Source organism: Osmia lignaria, chromosome 10, assembly GCF_051020975.1.
Source record: "Osmia lignaria lignaria isolate PbOS001 chromosome 10, iyOsmLign1, whole genome shotgun sequence".
Taxonomy (NCBI): Eukaryota; Metazoa; Arthropoda; class Insecta; order Hymenoptera; family Megachilidae; genus Osmia; species Osmia lignaria.
The window spans coordinates 9,919,134-9,936,880 of NC_135041.1; the positions used below are offsets into that span (position 1 = coordinate 9,919,134).

The 17,747-nt window shown below is 43.8% G+C and overlaps 1 protein-coding gene across 2 annotated transcripts in view; it reads left to right on the top strand.

Annotated features, from left to right (window-relative positions):
• The first annotated feature begins 314 nt into the window (after window positions 1–314).
• LOC143305719 (uncharacterized) overlaps window positions 315–17,747 on the top strand; it is a 94,084-nt gene continuing 76,651 nt past the window's right edge. The window contains exons 1-2 of one of the 2 annotated variants that reach the window (XR_013062847.1): window positions 315–372; window positions 12,223–12,353. The gene's annotated coding sequence lies outside the window, so the exon portion shown is untranslated. Of the gene's footprint in view, window positions 373–11,586; window positions 11,773–12,222; window positions 12,354–17,747 lie in introns of those variants that run through there. The other variant, XR_013062846.1, reaches the window with a different exon arrangement.

A 17,747-nucleotide genomic window follows, 5' to 3' on the forward strand; every position in this document is an offset into this window, starting at 1 on the left:
CCGGTTAATTATGGGATCGCAAGAGGCGAACGGTACACCGGTCCGGTGGAAAATGAAACGATTATTAGGACACGTTGGCGTGAGATCTTACGCAGCTCTTTCGATAGATCCTTCGTTCCTGCCGGGCAACTCGTTAGCCGAGCAATTTGGCAAGTCCAATGCCAGCCGCCGGCGTCCCTGTGCGGTAACAACATCCGGAGTGGGGAATAAGCGAGATGGCCTGGCGAAGGAGCGAGCCAGAGGGATAGGGATGGAAAGGGATGAGCATCAGGGTGAGAGAGGCGGTTGCTTTTCTCGAGGTAAAGAGCGGTCAAGTCGGACCAGTCGGAGAGAGAGTCCAAGAATCGGTCGGCCATGACACGACCAGCCACGGTACGTACTCAAGGCTATCAACCTCTAAGCTTCCATTAACTGCTCACCGTCGATGTGCGCGATCGCGTTCGTGTGTACACGTATAAAGGGTCATACCTATTCCCCGCTATCTTACCCTTTGTGACCGCAATTTTGCAGTTCTAACCTGGCCGAATGATTGCACTGTAAAAACCTTTATCGCGATACTTGAACGAGTGTCACTCGAGTTTGTTATTAAATTGTTTGATTGCTCGTTAAGAATCCATTACTCGATTGGGAACGTCACGGGGTTAGAAATATGGCAAATATTTCTGATTGCGATATTACCTGGTTGTATTCTAAAGACATCCGGAGTAATCATCTTTCGATTGAGTTCTCCTTTTTCGATTGAACGATTCACCAAGATGGTGGCGAGATACACCGGTTCGACGCAGAGGGTGGCGCTAACAGGTTCGTCTGTGCCGTACAATGAGTCACGTTGAATGGTAAAAACTAGTCCGGTAAGGCAACACGAATAAAATGATAGAAGAGTTCGAGACCGAGTCTGGATTCGTTTTCAAGTAGAGAACAACAACGTTTTCCTTTTCCTTTTGTTGTCTTGCTTAAGCAATTACGAATAGATGCGCACCTGCTGTAAACATAGCGCCAAGAAAATGATTAATTGAACCGAAAGTAGAATGTAAATAGTGGCTTCCTCTAGGCTTACTCGTGGATTCTTCGGGAAACGAGGCAAAACTTAATTTGTACAACTTCGTTGAAGACGATTTTATCAGAAACAAATTAACGAGAGAAAAGCGGTAATAAAGCGAGTTTTCTGGTCTGTGTGCAACACGGTGAACGTCTCTCGGCACGGCTCGATCTTCGATCGATTCCAGAAGATCTCCTCGGGATCGTGACCTTCGTTCGGTCATTATAGCCGTCATAAATCATTCGGCGAAATTACATCGCGAGCTTGCGTGATGAGAGAATTACTCGTCAGTGTATAAGGGAATATTCGCCGTGGAGGCATACGAAACAGTTTCCCCGGTGAGATCGTACAATGTCTCGAAAGATTACCTCATCAAAGGCATCGATTCGATTTCTATGTAAACGCAAATACGTTCCTTTCAGGAAACTTGTCAGAAATTTCCATGATAATTGTCCACATTGAATTCGAACGTAGTTGAAACACGATAATGTGATTTTATTTTGTCCAAAGAAAAAACACATTTTTTTCATCGATTTCCACAAATTTTGGTTATTTTTGTTGAAAGCAAAACGAGTAGGAAATTATGTATGTACTTTGCGTATTGTATGGAACGTATACTCTGTTGATTGCATTATCATGCATTTACCGGAAATCGAACGATTGCACGTATACGTTTTTTTTTGTGTTCTCCATATCTGATATGCAATTTGTTGACCTTTCGATTTCGGATTGAATTAATTTCTACCAGCCGCTGGCTGCTTTTGTAAACAAAATCAATGCGATTATCGTAGTCGAGATTCGTGGGCCGGGTTCGTGTACCTATACGTGGCAAAATCGTAGCGTTTCACTGACAGATAACAAAACGAGCCCGGCAGAACGTTGATTAAAACTGCAATCATTGCGCGTGACCACAGAATTCGATAAAAGCTTCGAAACACCGCTCTCCGTCTCCGATGACCGACCGGGACAAATGGTTAGCGGCTGTGGATCGTAGTTACAGCTGAGCAGAAACGTTTTATAAAGATTTACCGATCGCTACGATCGAAAGAAATTATTCGCTGCGGTTTTTCGTCGATCCTCTGCCAGTGTTTTCGAGCGTTTTCTATCTGGAAACGAAACCGGCACAATTACACGCCACGTCGATGGTCCTTCAAGGATACTCCTGTCATGATCACATCGTGATTATACGGACGATAATTTGTTCGAGGTCTGATTATTGAAATTTATTCCAACCGGTAGGTACGTTTACCGTATAGAAAAATGAGAGCCGTTCTCCCTTCATATGCTAATACGAAGATTATTAGTTTGCTCCCTATATTTCCTCGCGTGTAATAGGATCGCGTAATAAGACTTCGTGTTTTCCATTATAAACATTAAGTTATTGGAGGGTGGTTAATTTATTTACAAAGGTTTCAACAGCTATCACCGCGTAATATTTGTTAATTAACACACTTTAGTCGATATCAATTATTCGAATAGAATACGAATAGAATCTGATTTTTTATGATTTAGTGCATTTCCTGTATTCGACGAATTCGAAGTTGGGTTAAAGAAGGGACGAGGGAATAAAAAATATCTGAATAAAGATTTGGCCTTGGTGAGATATGTCATGGGATAGCCCCTATGTCTCAGGGTGCGTACAGGTGGAAAATATCGATAAAAAGTTCCCCGAAAGAATTATGAATCCCAACGACGCGGGGGTGGCGGGTGTGAGAGTAAACTGGTCGTCCGTTCTTTCGTTCCTTCCACCTACGTTTTATGGGAATTCCATAGGAAATATTTCAATACACGTTTGGATGATGGCTCAAGGGACGACCTTGTCCCATCTAGCTTCGCTTCCCCTCGTATCATTTCCATTGTATGTATATCACACATTTACCAAGACGTACATTCCAATCGCGAATGACCCGTTCTCTCTTTTGCACCCCATCTCCATTTACCACCCTTTTACGAGGAGGAATTTGAAAGCAAGCGAATGATCGGGGTACAAATCAAGGCTCGACGCGATCAATCATCTGCGAAATATTTTCCGAGGGCGTCTTATGGAATACGGGTCGAGGCAAACGAAGGAGAAGCATTCATAATTTTTCTTCTATTTTTTATTAAAAATTTGTTTCAAGTTCACCGTCTAGTAATCGAGTCATGAAGCGAGCGATGCTCGGTAGTTTCTCGGTGTATCTCCTTTTAAAGGAAGACTTGCCGCGAAAAGACTCTACCTTTCCTCTGGGACAGAGCTACTTGAAGAAGAAGAACAAGAAGAAGAAGAAGCAGCAGCAACGTTCTTGCTGGAAAGTATCTTGAAAACGTTACCATGGAGTCGAGTTACAAAGAACCGCAAGAGTACGGCTAATTTTCAGTGGTTCCTTCGCTTATAATTCACCGTCGTTGCTGTTGCACGGTCTTCGTAAAATAATGCGCAAGCTTTCACGTCCAAGCAGCTTTCATTTTCCAACAGATACTCGAGAGCTGAAAGAATAATCAGATTGATCGAACCTCTTATTTATTTATTCGTCGTTCACGAAACTCGTTGAATTTTTCAAACAAACACGACGCCTATATCATGGCAGGTGTATTTCTGAATGCACGCTGAAACTTTCATAAACTCAATTAAACATACATACTGCAGACATTGGGGATCGTCTTCTTGTTAGCATGACGATATCCGACGGTAGAGTCATAAATAATTGAATCGTAGCATTTATCGCGAATTAGAAAACGCCGTACAACGACTAGGTAAAGTAATAAATAGCCGTCTTAAAGTTTACTGCTCGTAGCGAATAGTAATCGACCGAGGCTATCATCGGCTGGCTTATTTTATATTCATTTCGTGTATCGTAACTTAGGTAAGGAAACTTTAGCACTAATACTCTCGACTGGCCTCCAATTACGAAGTTTTAATACGCGATAACGCTTGAGAACTTTTTATTTAATAAAGAAATCAATGTTCACGTCGTTACGGCGCGATAGAATCGTCGTTCATAGAAGAATTATAATTCTTGATTATTGGAAGATTATTATTATTTACATTCAATTAAATGTCCAAGCAATTCCATAATACCATAACTTCGGTGTTGCTATCGTATAGAAGAGGACAATGGCGCGAAGCGGTGAAAGCGGATAAGCGTACAAATGAAATGCGCGTCCGCGGGCAAAGTTTTGCCGGACGCTTTCGTAATCCTCGATTCGCTTTTCAAAGTTCGTCACGATATTAATCAAAGTGTTACACTTTCGTGTAATCCGCGGACCAAATTTCAAACAAATTATCCCGGGATCCGGTCGGACAAGCATCCGGTGGCATTTTATAAATGGTCCCGAAGGAGCAAGGAATTACGGACATTAGTAAGGGGTTGTCAACGTCTCCTGCTGAACCTGCTGCAGCAGCTGCCGGTACCGCTTCGAAGCAAGGAGAATTAAGCGGTCTTAAACGCTCTTTGATACCGCCGTCGACGTTTTGAATTATTTTTTAGCGTGACGTTGCGCCGGCCGCGTCGGCGCCTCGATTTTTAACAGCGACTCGAACCGGCCGTAATAAAAATACTGTTTGCCACCTTGTACGTCAAAGGAGAGAAGTAACGAACGTTACTTTTCCATCAGAATCTACCGTTTTTCTGACAGCTTTAATCATAATGTAATTTCATGTCCTCCATTTGCCATTGAAGTGGATTCTACCTATAATAAAACAGCCTGTATTTCGTTTTCTATCGTGACAGCGTTCTTTCGATAACACGTATTTGCGATAAAAAGTAATTATCGCTAACCGTGGCGCCGAGTCGTTTAGAAGATCGTAAAAGTTTCTTATAACACGTTTAATGGTACGTTGATGGATTATTATCGGTCGCGTAAATGCTGCAAATTTTAATAACGTCCTCGGAACGTATGATTAAGTCTGTCTGTTCCTCGTTTGACTCGTTCCGTTGAATCGCGCGTATTTTACGCTCGGCTGTTGCATTTAATTCGCAAGAAACGCGTGAATATCGCGAGCCGATGTTTCTCGATGATAATTAGACGTCGATATATGAGAAGGACGATGATGCAGCGTTGGGTTGCTGGGCCTCTCGCGGACGCACCCATAGGGTAGCATTATTTCACCGTTGGCCCGTTCAATTGAACGTTGCTCGATACCAGCGGCTATACCCTATAACGGTTATTCTCGCGAGTTGCAGCTCGTATCCTGCGGAAATGGCGATCGTTTCTATCAACCCGCGAGGCAACACGCGGTCTTTTTTAATCGAACACCGAGATTTTCTCTCCTTTCGATTCGTTTCTTCCAGCGTTCGCGCCGTTTCCTCGCGTGTTTTTCTTAATCGTATCGGTGGTACTCGAGCGATCCTCGATAATCGTCGAGTATTCGCTAAGCAAATAGCAGTTTCCTCGAGCTGCGCTGCGAGGCAGGCTATTCTCGAAAGCGGCGTATCTTCGTGCCGTTCGATGCCACGGTGGACTTTAGCGGAACACGTCGTTAAGCGAGCATGTCGCGATGCAACGCCGCGATCGACGAGGTTGTTTCTGGTTCCGCGAAACGAGGGCTATCGGTCGTGAAACGCGAAGGGGGCTCAGGTGGCTGTCCCGTGACCGACGTGTTAATTACACGGCCACGACGACGAGGTGGCGCTTAATCAAAGGAGGTCGATCGTCTGGTGCCGGTCGTAAAGCGTGCAAGTCAGCCGGTACGTTGCATACGGCCCTCGTCAGGAGGTTACGGTTGTTTAAGCTCGAAAACGGATGAGACGCGAGCGATTCGCGAGAGTGTAAACGCGTACCGTTGCGTACGTTGTGTAAGTTGGCACACATATCAAGGTATGTGTGATAGCATTCACGGGCAAAGCGTTCGAGGGAGATGGAGCAACCGGTGGATGGGGTGTACGTGATCAGGGTCCTGATAGTATGGTCAGACTTATGGTAAGCCCTCGCGAATCGCATCCCGAGTGCAATAAATGTTGTAACGTACACCGCGCCGGGTTGTGCATGCTCGAGCTCTGACGCCGCGGCCGATACCGGGCTGGACTTTATTTAATTAATGTAACCGAATACCTACCGTTCGTGTAAATGCAACTGCTCGCTCGTTTCAATCGTTCATTTGTATATACCGCGTCTACTACCGACCTGCGAATTCGAGCAACGTTATACGTTTCATTGGATGGCAGAGCTTGGCTAAATACTCGTGCACCTACTCCTCGAGGGTATCGGATTGTTATCGAACATCGCCGCTGGCTGCTTCTGAAAAAGAGAAAGCTAAACGAGCCTGCAGTCGATGCACGTTGCAATCTGGTCCCCGAATTATCTGTCGCGATTTATAATGATCGAGCACGAATTATTAAATTCATTTTCCGCGGACCGATTACCGCTCTCCGCCTACGTGAACCTCTCGAATCGACGCGAAAGTCGACCGTGATCTCCTTCGAAACTACTATATCATGTTGCTTGATGTAAATGCATATTTCATGTGCAGACACGTGGCCAAGAATTTGCTACTTTATCTGGTGGCGAGTTATCGAGCTTTCCGAAGAACGCGTCGATTATCTTGAACGACGAGCGTTTAATGACATCCATTGCAGTCTTGTCTTTTCTCAGCGACAAGTGGTTATCCCTGCAAGTTGTAAGTCGTTCCGGAAAACTGGTAATAGTTGTGTGACTCGTTGTCGTCCTCGATGAACTTAATGAAACTCGTCTTGCGTTCGACTGGCTAGTCCACTACCGAATCCTTGACGAAACGTGCTTATCCTTCTTTGTTCCTTCTCCTTTAATCTTATTCATCGTTTTATTCTCGAGCATGCTCGAGCATGCCTGCGTTAGCTCGGTAAAAGTTCGCGTAATGGCATTCCTCCAGGTTTCCGTGTCAGTCCCGATTTCGGACGTTAATTGGCTCCTACGCACAATGGCTTACCAAAATCGGAACGTAATCAGATACTCGGTGCGGAGCAGGCTACAGGTTTCTATGCGGACCGGTTGCAGCACGCTGCACGACCGGTTGACTCATCCCGGCCTGGACTCGTTTCGAGCCTCAGGGTGCAGGAGCTGCCTCTGCCGTGATTCCAGACCGCCAAGTCCCGTCGAGTCTCCGGCGTCTGCGACCGTTTTTCCTCGTCCCCCACGACCGTGGGACAGGAATTCCTAGGATCCCTGATCGTTCACGGGAATTCACCGTGGCGTTTCAGCTTTAACAGACACCGACGCTCTCTTTTTCCACTCTTCTTCTTCCTCTATTTTTTTTCTCTCTCAGGAATTTGTCGTTGACTGGACGCTGTAAGACGCATAGTTCGGTGAATCCTTGCGGCGGTGGTTGCTTCTTCGTGTCTGGTTACTAGGAAAACCATTAGCCGAAAGAACCGAGAGGACGAGATCGTACCACTTGCTGCCTGTGATGCTCTATTTTACGCTCGTCGCTTTTGAGATTGTATTAGCCTATTGTGGATGTCGATCGACATTATTTTACGGCATCGTCCGTGTCAGCTTGTCAAACTGTACGTCCAAGGATGTTAGCGATATTTTATTTCAGCACGGGTAAACGCGAGATAAATTTGCACCTCTCCCGTGCAAACGTGTCCGGCACGTTTTACAATGTGATAAAAAATAATTTGCGAACGCTCGTGGTACGTCGTAAACGGAAAAATTGGACGAGGTAACCAGTAATAAAGAACGACTCGGTTGGTTCCCACCTGGTCGTCACGAAATTAGTTACGGTTCACCGCGTTCGTTGTGTATGTATTGTATACACGGATCAACGCGACAACAGAAATACAGTTTTCTTTCTTCCTGTGCGCGAGGCATCGTCAAGAGAGCGCAATTAAATTATCCGAATTGCTTGTCAACGGGGCAATTCGAATTTATCAGAGTGCCTTTGAATAGCGCTACGCGAAGCCTTGTACGAGGCTGTGTAATAACGTGTAGTCACGAACGAACGTTTATGTACGGTTGTAAGCGTTACGTAATAAATGCACAGTACCGGCACAAGAGCTCTAACTGTCCAGAGAACGTTGTCGTTGCGTTGTGGAACGCCTGGTACTCCTTACTTTGCCTCGCGTTTCTCCATTCCTTCCTTTTTGTATCGTTCCCTCGCGAACCGACGCGTACACGCGTTTATGCACGCGTATATGCCGGGACACGGTGCATAAATACGATCGTGGAACACGGAGGCGACGCTCAGGCGAACGCTCAGCCGAACGCTCATGCTGTCCCGAATGAATTCGAAGGAACGTGCAGTATTTTAGCGGGTAACGGAACACCGGTTCGATTAAATTGAATGCAGGTGAGTCGCGCGGGCGCGATAAATGAAAAGCAAAGAAAAGAAAGAAGAACTGGTGCGTTATCTGACTGCGTAAAGGTTTAATTTAAGGCCGATTCACAGCATCCGCTAATGAACGGAATAGGGGATGGAAATTTGTTCGAATATTTGTACTTGACGGTGAGAAGTAGCATATTACAGGGATGAAATTTCCGTCACGTTTAAATTTCCTTAAATATCAGGAGCAACGTTGTCATAATACGCGAACGAACGATTAATTCCGGAACAGATGGCGACAATGTTCAGATGGCTCGGTTTCTACGAGAAATTGGTTTCACGTGCACTATCTTGTTGCGGCGACAGAGACATTATCTTTGCTCTCGATTCAAGGTACATGTCATACTTCTATAGGGTGTCACGTAATTGAAAACATAGAAAAATGCATAGAGAAAAGAATTTTCTTTCATTTTGAGAATTCTTAACACTTGTCTAATATATTTACTTGTATGTTATATTAAGTTCACACGTAAGTCCACACTTTTGATTTACCTATTCTTACATAGAATCACCCCTTTTTCTACTAGACACCGTGTGTATATCGAAAACGTTCGCGTACGTGTAAGTTTCGTAAGTTGAATCTCGCGTGGGCATATTAAAACGGTATAATGGTATATTATGATCGTCTCCGAAGAACGGTTACTTGCAATTCACCAAGGTGTGATCACCTGCCGTAACCCTAATGCGATGTCATAACGCTGTCGGAGCAGCTCTAAACCACACGCAGTCTGAAATTATGTGTAGTTTGAAAGTGGTTCCTCGGGACGATATTAAATTAGGAATTCCTCAATGTTGGCAGAGCTTCCATCGCCGTACATATACGACACGTTTGCCTTTCGCGAATAAATCCTAATTGAATTCTTACGAACGAGTTTCTGGAATCTAATGACACGACGCGCGGGTTTAATACGTTATTAACGTGTTATTAGAGATCCAATATAGCTGCAGGATTGATTATTTTAATATAAAAACACGGTAACCATAAAAAAGTTATCGGAAAGCATTCGAAAAAATATAAACCGACATAGCTTATCGATTCGTCGGAGTTCTTCGTTAAAATATGTTTCCGATAACGTTCGATCGATAACTCCTCGTTATGGCAGAAGAGTAGTCTGACGAATCGAAATGAGATTTCAACTTCCGACCGAGCGTGCTCGGAGGAAGATGCTAGGATAAATGTTCAAGGTGGCTGTGTGGCGAAGTCGAATAAGGAAGAGAGAGAGAGACGAGCAGGGATAGTTGTGTTGGGGGTCTGGGTGACCGCGTGGCTGTTTGCCAAGCCACATACATCATACCGTGACATAATCATCCTATATTCGCACCCCACTCATTCGACTTCCCCATGCTCCTGACCCCTTCGCCCCCATGCCCTGCTACTGCTGCATTACGCTCTGCAGATAGTCTCATCCGTAGTATTACGTGGCGCTATCATTGCCACGACGCAGTGCTTGTGCTAAACGACATCCTACTTCCGTCCACGGCTAAGCAAACCTTGCATTGTGCCAGCTCGGAACGCGGCCCGCGAAACACCTACACTGTCGTCAGGGGGTTGATTATCGAGACGCGTGTAATTAGCCGAGTGGAAGGACATTTGTATGCACCCGCGCTTTGCCGTTTCGCTCGTCAACGAGCCTTGAATTATGTGGCTCGTTTTGTTCGCTAATAAACGATTGATACCGTTGATTACACGTATGTAACGTTGTTTCATTCGCTTCGTGCGATGTAACACGTTCGCTCCGGACTGAGAGCTGTGAACATTCTCCCCTGAATGGAACGGATAAAAATGATATTTATGTGCGTTCCATATTCTAGGTTGCTACGAACGATTAATACGGGTGATTATTAAGCGAGAACGGTGCAAGAAATTTACAGGGTTATCGTTGCTAAAGCGGTAAGCTGGTTGTAAAATTTTCGCCGGATAACAGGCGAGGCAACTGCAAGGCGAATTTCTGTATTACACTCAAAGTAATCTCATCGGTGATATTATGCGCCGCTGTCGTTCCTCTGATGCAACGTTCATACTAAACGAGCTGCCTTTACGTTCTACTTCCGTGCACGGTTACCTGATATCGGGTTACGCCTACACCGGAGAGCGCCACGGCTATCCAAGCTGAAGGTGCAAATTTTATCATAGAACCTTGCGATTTTATTGCGTAAACTCGCTCACGCCGATTCCGGTTTTCAATTACTTTTTGCTCTTGCAAATATGACAGAACGATTACCATTACGGTTAAGGTGTAATTTTATTGGCAGTAAATAGATTCGAAACAGCATCTCAGCGTTGAAAGATTATTTAAGATTAATATCGATATTGTTTATTTAAGCGATCATTAAAACACCTAACTCCTTAGCTTTTCGCGTCAGCTTTAAACCGTAATTTCGCGATGTTTTGCACGTACTCGCTATAGTTGGCTCGAGCAACCCTTTTAATCGTGAAAAGCTGCGTCGTTTAAGGGTCAGGGCTGTCCCCTTGCTTGTTAGATTCTCTCATAACAGTATGAGAAAAACTTTATCTCCGGACATTAAGACTCCGAAGGAGCTTACTTTAAGCGCGTGAAAATCTCGTGAAAAGCGGAAATAGGTGGAAATTCTCGATTGCAGACGCAACATTTTGCAAGAAGATTTCCCAAGCAAAAAGGGTAGGCCAAATCTTGAATCATTAGATGATCCGATACTGCCATGGTGGAAAAATTTTTATATTTCATCTATTCATTTGCTTTATCTACAAAAGCTGTAAGTTAAGTGATGATATTATTTATGGAACGATCTTCTAATTAAACCGCGATGGTGCAATTAAAGGCAAAAATTTCCGAGCAAGTTCATTATCGTATTCCACGCGTTAGCGGATCGAAATACATCCACATTCTACGATCATCCTGATGCAGCCCGCGTTTCAACGTAATCGGTCGTAATTTCAATTAGCCATTAAAAGTTTTAGCCGTTTACCATCGACTGATAGCTTCGATTCGTGCGTTATCCAAATTCCAAGCGTTTCTCGCGTTGCAAACCGACACGCTCGATAGCGACGCGTTATTCCACGAAAATAACGTTTAATTAAGTGGCGTGCATTCTGTTCGCGCCTGATTTTCAACACGTTAAGAACGACCGAGCGACAATTTAAGACGGATTCGTAAAATCGAAAGGCTTTTACGTCCCTTATTACTTATCGATGGTATAAACGTTTCAATAAAAAAGACAGTTTTGATATGGAAATGTTGTGTATCGGCCCCTATATGAAGACGCGCCTTGAGGCGCACGGGGGGACGCGCCACCTGTGATGATTTTTAGTAATAACAGTTCGATTATCGTGTGTAATGGCGTCGAAGGATCTCAATAAACGTTATAAACAGTTATTAGTGTTAGATATGTAATTAACTATATTTTTTGTGTAATAAATGTGTTTAAGACATAACAGGAACCAGGAAGTTCGGAAATGTATTTACTACTACGAAACGTAAGTAATAAAACTAGCGACGCGTGGTAGAACGACATCGCTATACTTTCACAAAGCTTATTGCCAATTTATTAGTTGTGTCTCGCGAGCGAAACCCCGGACTTTCCTTCGCTGTTACGTGCAATGTTTTGACGAACAATGGCGAACGAAAGAAACCGTGTAGCTTAATGCGATTCGTTTATCTGAACGGATTACAGACATGTTTGATTCGTATCTTACGGTATGGCATTAAATGAGGGAGCTGATTGAACATGTCCCTCTTTGTTTCATACACAAATTGTACGGTAGTAGTGCACTTTGAAAAAGAATCTTTTTTGCAATTCGTTGCTGCCTGTATTACTATCTGAATGGATTTGCTAATTTTTGTTCAGTCAAGCTGTCGACTTCAGTGATCGAAGTCAACGATAAGCGAATCAAAATGTTAAATCTCATGCGTTGTTATGATTTTAGATGCGCTTCGTCGAGAGATGAGACGAAAAAGGGTAGTACTATCGTGTTTCCATGAAAGCGATGCCATAACCGTGGATCATAATACAAAGTTTACTAAGGGCGTCGAGGGTTTCGCTGTCTAAGGCGGGAAGGTAAGTGGTAGAGTATAATGCGCCAAGTTTTAATTGTTATGGGTCATTGTGGTTGAAGTTATTTCATGCCAAAACTATTAAATCAAAGTTGCTACTTCTGATTTCTTACCGTTTGATATACAAGCTACTAACTGTTTATAGCATTTAATTAAGAAAATTTATGTTTTTATTTTACTTCTGTAAACACTGTTATTGGGGTAGTTTTGTGTACCAGTGTAAATGGTCAGGTGATAATTGCAGAGTGAACGGTGCAAATGCGGGTGAGTTTTTGGGGTCGTATAACGCCACCGTTTGCCACGTCCCCTATCTATAGACAATCGTTGATGCTTGTACAAACGATTGCACGTTAATTGGCATCGTATTTAGGGACACCGTGCGATGGGACAATTATAAATAGATTAGCAATCCAGTTTGTAATCAGTGCTAATGTCACTCGGTAATTTTCATTTGTCGACGATTGCGAATGAAATTGCCAGGTGAAATAGCGTACGGAAAATTATGTTACATCCGATTTAAACGAAGACTGAATTTCAATCTAACGCTTATCCTCTGTGTATAGAGATCGCGGTAATAACGTCAATTATAAAAAAGTTTCACGATATCAAGGGTATTATGATAATACGCCAGTAATAATTTCTTATATCAGGATCACGATTTAATTTCTCGGTAACTGTCAATAATTGCCAACCGGTACAGCTCGGATATCGACAAATTACGCAAATCTCCGACGAGAACACGTCTCGTAAACACTGTATTAATATTTACGATCCGTAGTTTCGACACCGGCGAAGTTTCAGGGAACCGTGAAGAATGTACGTGTCGAGGTGAGAACAGAGTGTTAACAAAGCTCGTTAAAATGAGCCGATCTCGTCGTATTAGATAAGATATCGTATAAACGTCGATCAAGCTGAGGTATAACCGCGTTTACGCTATCCCGAGCCTCGATCTCCTTACGTATTCGTCGTAACGAGTCTGTTTCGGTCGAGTTGCGAATCACGTGGGATGGTAAGTACAAGTTCTCGTGTACCGTGATCTTAACCGGATAGAAAAATCTACACGATATTATGGTTCGCGATGCTAGAAACTCGCGGTCGACAGTCCGGAATCCATTAGCGAACGCTAATTACCGTACGGTTATATTCAGTAATTCGATCCGTCGCGTCGATCGTTACCGTTCGCCAACTTCCAGAAAAATGATCCCACCTTTTAGCAGGTGTCCGTTACGCGATCGACAAACTTGATTGTGTTTTAATCTGTTTCCCGTTGACCGTTCGCTGTGCGTGCGTGATCCAAGGAAAGAAGATTGCGAGGTAACTGCACTCCCCATTAGAACGATCATTTCTATTCAATTTTTTTGCGAACTTAACGATACCACGTTAAATATGCAAAACAAAGAAGACAATTTTTCACTCGTGTCAGATGGCTCCTTTTTCGTCTCCCTTTTACGCCTGCAGCAATCATCGGAATTGGTGACCCTGAAGAAGACGCAATGACCAGCAAAGTAAACCGCAGCTCAACCGTACAATGTTTAATTCCCATAAACCCTTCCCGAGGCGAGCGTGCAAAAACGTTCAGCGACGACCTATGAATACCCGTGATTTCTTTTCCATGGGACGTTTACGGCGCCGCGGGAAACTCGAAATAATGCCGGGCATCGCGCATAAAGCAAGCAATGACTCGGTAAAAATCCTTAAAGAGGCTCGGCTCCACTGAACGCGTGTGCCGAGACTGTCCCGGTAATTGTGTGTTTTTATCAAGGCGGGCTTCACAAATCTGTCGGGTTGTTAAGGTAAGTGCCTCGCGGTTGCGTCCTACCGTTCAAACTCCTCTCTTTCCTCCTCTTTTCACCAACCTGTGTATCCCTCAACGTGGCGGAGTTAAAAGGTCATCCACCGAACGAACAGTCTTCTTTCCTTCGTCGACGCGGTAGCCGGATAGAAAGCTACACCTGGCCACACGTAACTTATCCGATCCTCACCGGCGATAAGATAAAAGCTAAATAGTCCGCTAATTAAAGACCCCTGCTGGCCGTTCGAGCCACCCTGCAACTTGCAGCGGGAAACAGAGAAAAACGGGCGTTTCTCTTACCTAACTTGTACGTAGCCACGAACGTTTCTCGGTATCCTGTTGTTACACGTCGAGCTACGAAATTCTTGTCCCTCGCTTAACTATTAGGAGCATCGGCAGCCCCGATGAGGATCCAATTCTAATGAAATTTTATGGTTGCCCCGTTGAATGGGAAATAAATTTTCAAAATGCCGACCGCTTACCAACTTTGGTGGCGACCATCGAAAGCATCCTATCTCTGAATCTCTCCTCTGATTTATCGTCATTTGTGTTTTACCCCTACTTAATGTAATCAATTCAACGCGCGTGTGTATAATTGGATTTTTAATTAGATTCCATAGAATTTGTCGGGATTAATTATTAAACCTATTGGTGAACTGTAGTATATTTATTTACCGCGTCTTTTAGAATTGGATTATTCAGAGTTGTTGGTTTACGTTCTTACCACGCATTCAAATCCCCGGTCATTCGTTTCTCGCGTCGTCTCAGTTTAGCTGCGGTTAAAAAGGAACAAGAGTTTATCGATTGAAACCGAAGTAATTACGAACATGTATTGCGGTATCGGTTATTGTTTTCGATGTTTATTTAGTAAACTTTCAAGTTGGGTAATCTCTGATCGCCATCGATTGAAATATGTACACAATGTCAAAGTTTCAGGGAAATTTACCGGGAACTATCTTCCGTAATATTTGTACTGGGTTCAATAGCTTATACCAGAGAAAGTTAAACGCTGAATCGTGAGCTCGGAGATAGGGCATTCGATCGAAGCTGATACGATGAAATTCAAGCGATTGTAGGTCCACTTCTTCGAGTCTCGAAGAAGGTCTAGGTCAATTTCGAACGGGTCTGAACAGATTGATGCGGGTCGAACAGTGTCCGAACAGGTTTAAAGGAGTCTAACGAACCGGAGAATCCAAACAAGTCGTGATAGGTTCGAATGTACACACGGTGTTCAAACCGGTTGCGACGCGTCAGCCTGTGCCGAAACGATTTCACTCGGATTATGATGAGTTCGGACGTCCTCGGTGTAGGACGTAACGAGAGGAGACAAGTTGACGCGGATCGGGCTGATAATTTCAACGCCTTTGTTCCCTCGTCCCTCCGATAATGTTGTTCCTCTCGATTCGTCACTTTGTTTCCCGGCGTTGACGAGGGAACCACGTGTTCGCCTGCCAATTCGGCTGTTATCGTGGAAAAATATCACGGAGTTCGTCGCGTTTCACTCGTCTGTGAATTTCTATTTGGTATATGTAATCGATTGTGCACATTTTAAACAGACATCATGCCAGTGTATCAACAATCGTATCTCTCTGCAGTCTCGGAACGAACGTGTGCACGTTTTTCAACTGTGTCATACGTACACAACGGCCGTAACGGAACGCAGGTATATTTAATCAGGGGCAAATGATTATGTGCATGCTAGATTTCAATGAATTCGTTAATAGAGGAAACTCAATGACACTTTTTATCGTGCATTCGAGAATTATTATTCTACGTTTTTAATCGTTTAGATCGTAAGGTTATTTCTATGAATATTGTTTGAATGGAGATCGAAGCAATTATTATCTAATCATTATTTATACTACTATCGTATGGCTTTGTCAGTCGAAGTACGAGCGGTACGTAGGTTTAACTTCATCAGGTATAGTAGGATAGGAACGGGAGCTTAAATTCTGAATCGATCGGGCCGATAATTCGATCCAAGGTCCCCTGTAGGAGGTACTTCTTCGTGTTATCCCCGGTGTGTCGGTGATACGGAGGGCCAAATCCGAGATACGAGCTGTCAGACTAGCTTTATCTCTTATTTGTGGCCCCGTAGATTTCAGAAACATTCTTTTCTCTTGTATCCTCTTCCTCACCATCCTGCTGCACTTCCCATCGTGTTTCGAGACAGCTACCAAAACGTAGGCGAGACTGTTGCTCGTTGAGTCTTCTTCGAAACTTGCCATTGGCTAGGAGGCCAGACAGGTAGCTGTTAGCTTATGTAGATTAAATTGTTTCGAAGAAGCTGCTCTGCTGTTTATTCATTGCGAAACGACGATGCTCGAGATAAACGAAACGATTCGAGGAGCGTAATCGGTGTTCTTGGACGATGCTCTCCAACGAGCACAACTATTTTTATTCTGCACTCTCTACACTTTTTTCTTTCTTCTTTACACGAAACTTTGTTCGTTTTCTAATTCGTAAATATTTCATCAACGAACTTCCCTCATTTGCTACAATAGACGCGCAATAAAATTCTCGTAAAAATTGGTTAAATTTTCAGTCGGTGCGGGCGAAGCTCGAATCGTCCCACACACTCGCATAATACACCGTTTAACTAAGTTGTTTTTTTCAATGCGCCGCTAGTTTCTTCACAAAAGAGCACTTTCGGATTGCTTCTAATGTCCCACGGGTAGATTCACTCACGCTGAAGACACATACACAGTGGCAATTAAAAACGTGTATTGTGGCCACGGAGAGGACCACCCTCAAAGAAAGACCACGGTCGCACAAAAGGGATTAATCTACCCGGAATTACAGTGAAATTAAAACGTCGCTTCGTGTAGTCCAGTGGAAAACGGTGGAACGTACGAGTCTTTACCAACTACAGCCTTTTTCATCGTCAATTAACCCTCGTACAGGGGATGGTGCAATAGTCGCACGTACAGTGAATACAATGTTAAACACGAACCAGCAATTTTATTAGATATTTCAGCTTTTATTACATAGTTAAGACAATGCCGCTCAGGTGTCTGAATTATGACAGATTCAAGGTTGGTTTTCGAATGACCCAGTATTCGCCTGACAGTGAAACAAGCATCAGATCGCTCGGAGCGACAAAAACCTCGGAGAAAAGGCACGAAGAGAGCGAAGAAGAAAAACGATTAAAGTATCATAAAATGGTTTTTACGCGCTGGTGAAATTGCTTCTGGGTGGTAAGCAGATTCGTATTGTTCACTGGCCAGGGTGAGCGCGTAAGTTCCGGTTGCAAAGTTTCGCGTATGATCTTCGAGGGTACGAGTTTGCTTCGAAGTCGGTGTTGTTTGTTCGTTGTTAAATTACCGTTAGCCACGCCGACTCACGGGAGAAATTCACCGTGTTACGAGTATAAAATGACCGAGGGAACGAGCGTCCTCGAATTGGGTCACACCCGGTGGTTCGGTAATAACTGTTCCTTGTAATAAAAACAATAATTGCACATGTGCATTCTTTTGGGACCGAGGAACACCCCTAGGCTCGGTCCATGCTAATTTAGTTTGGGATTTTAATTCTTTGTCTTCGTGGATTTTAAACGTTAACGGGTTAAAATTAATTTGTGTACCGGGTTATTGGATATTTAAAGAT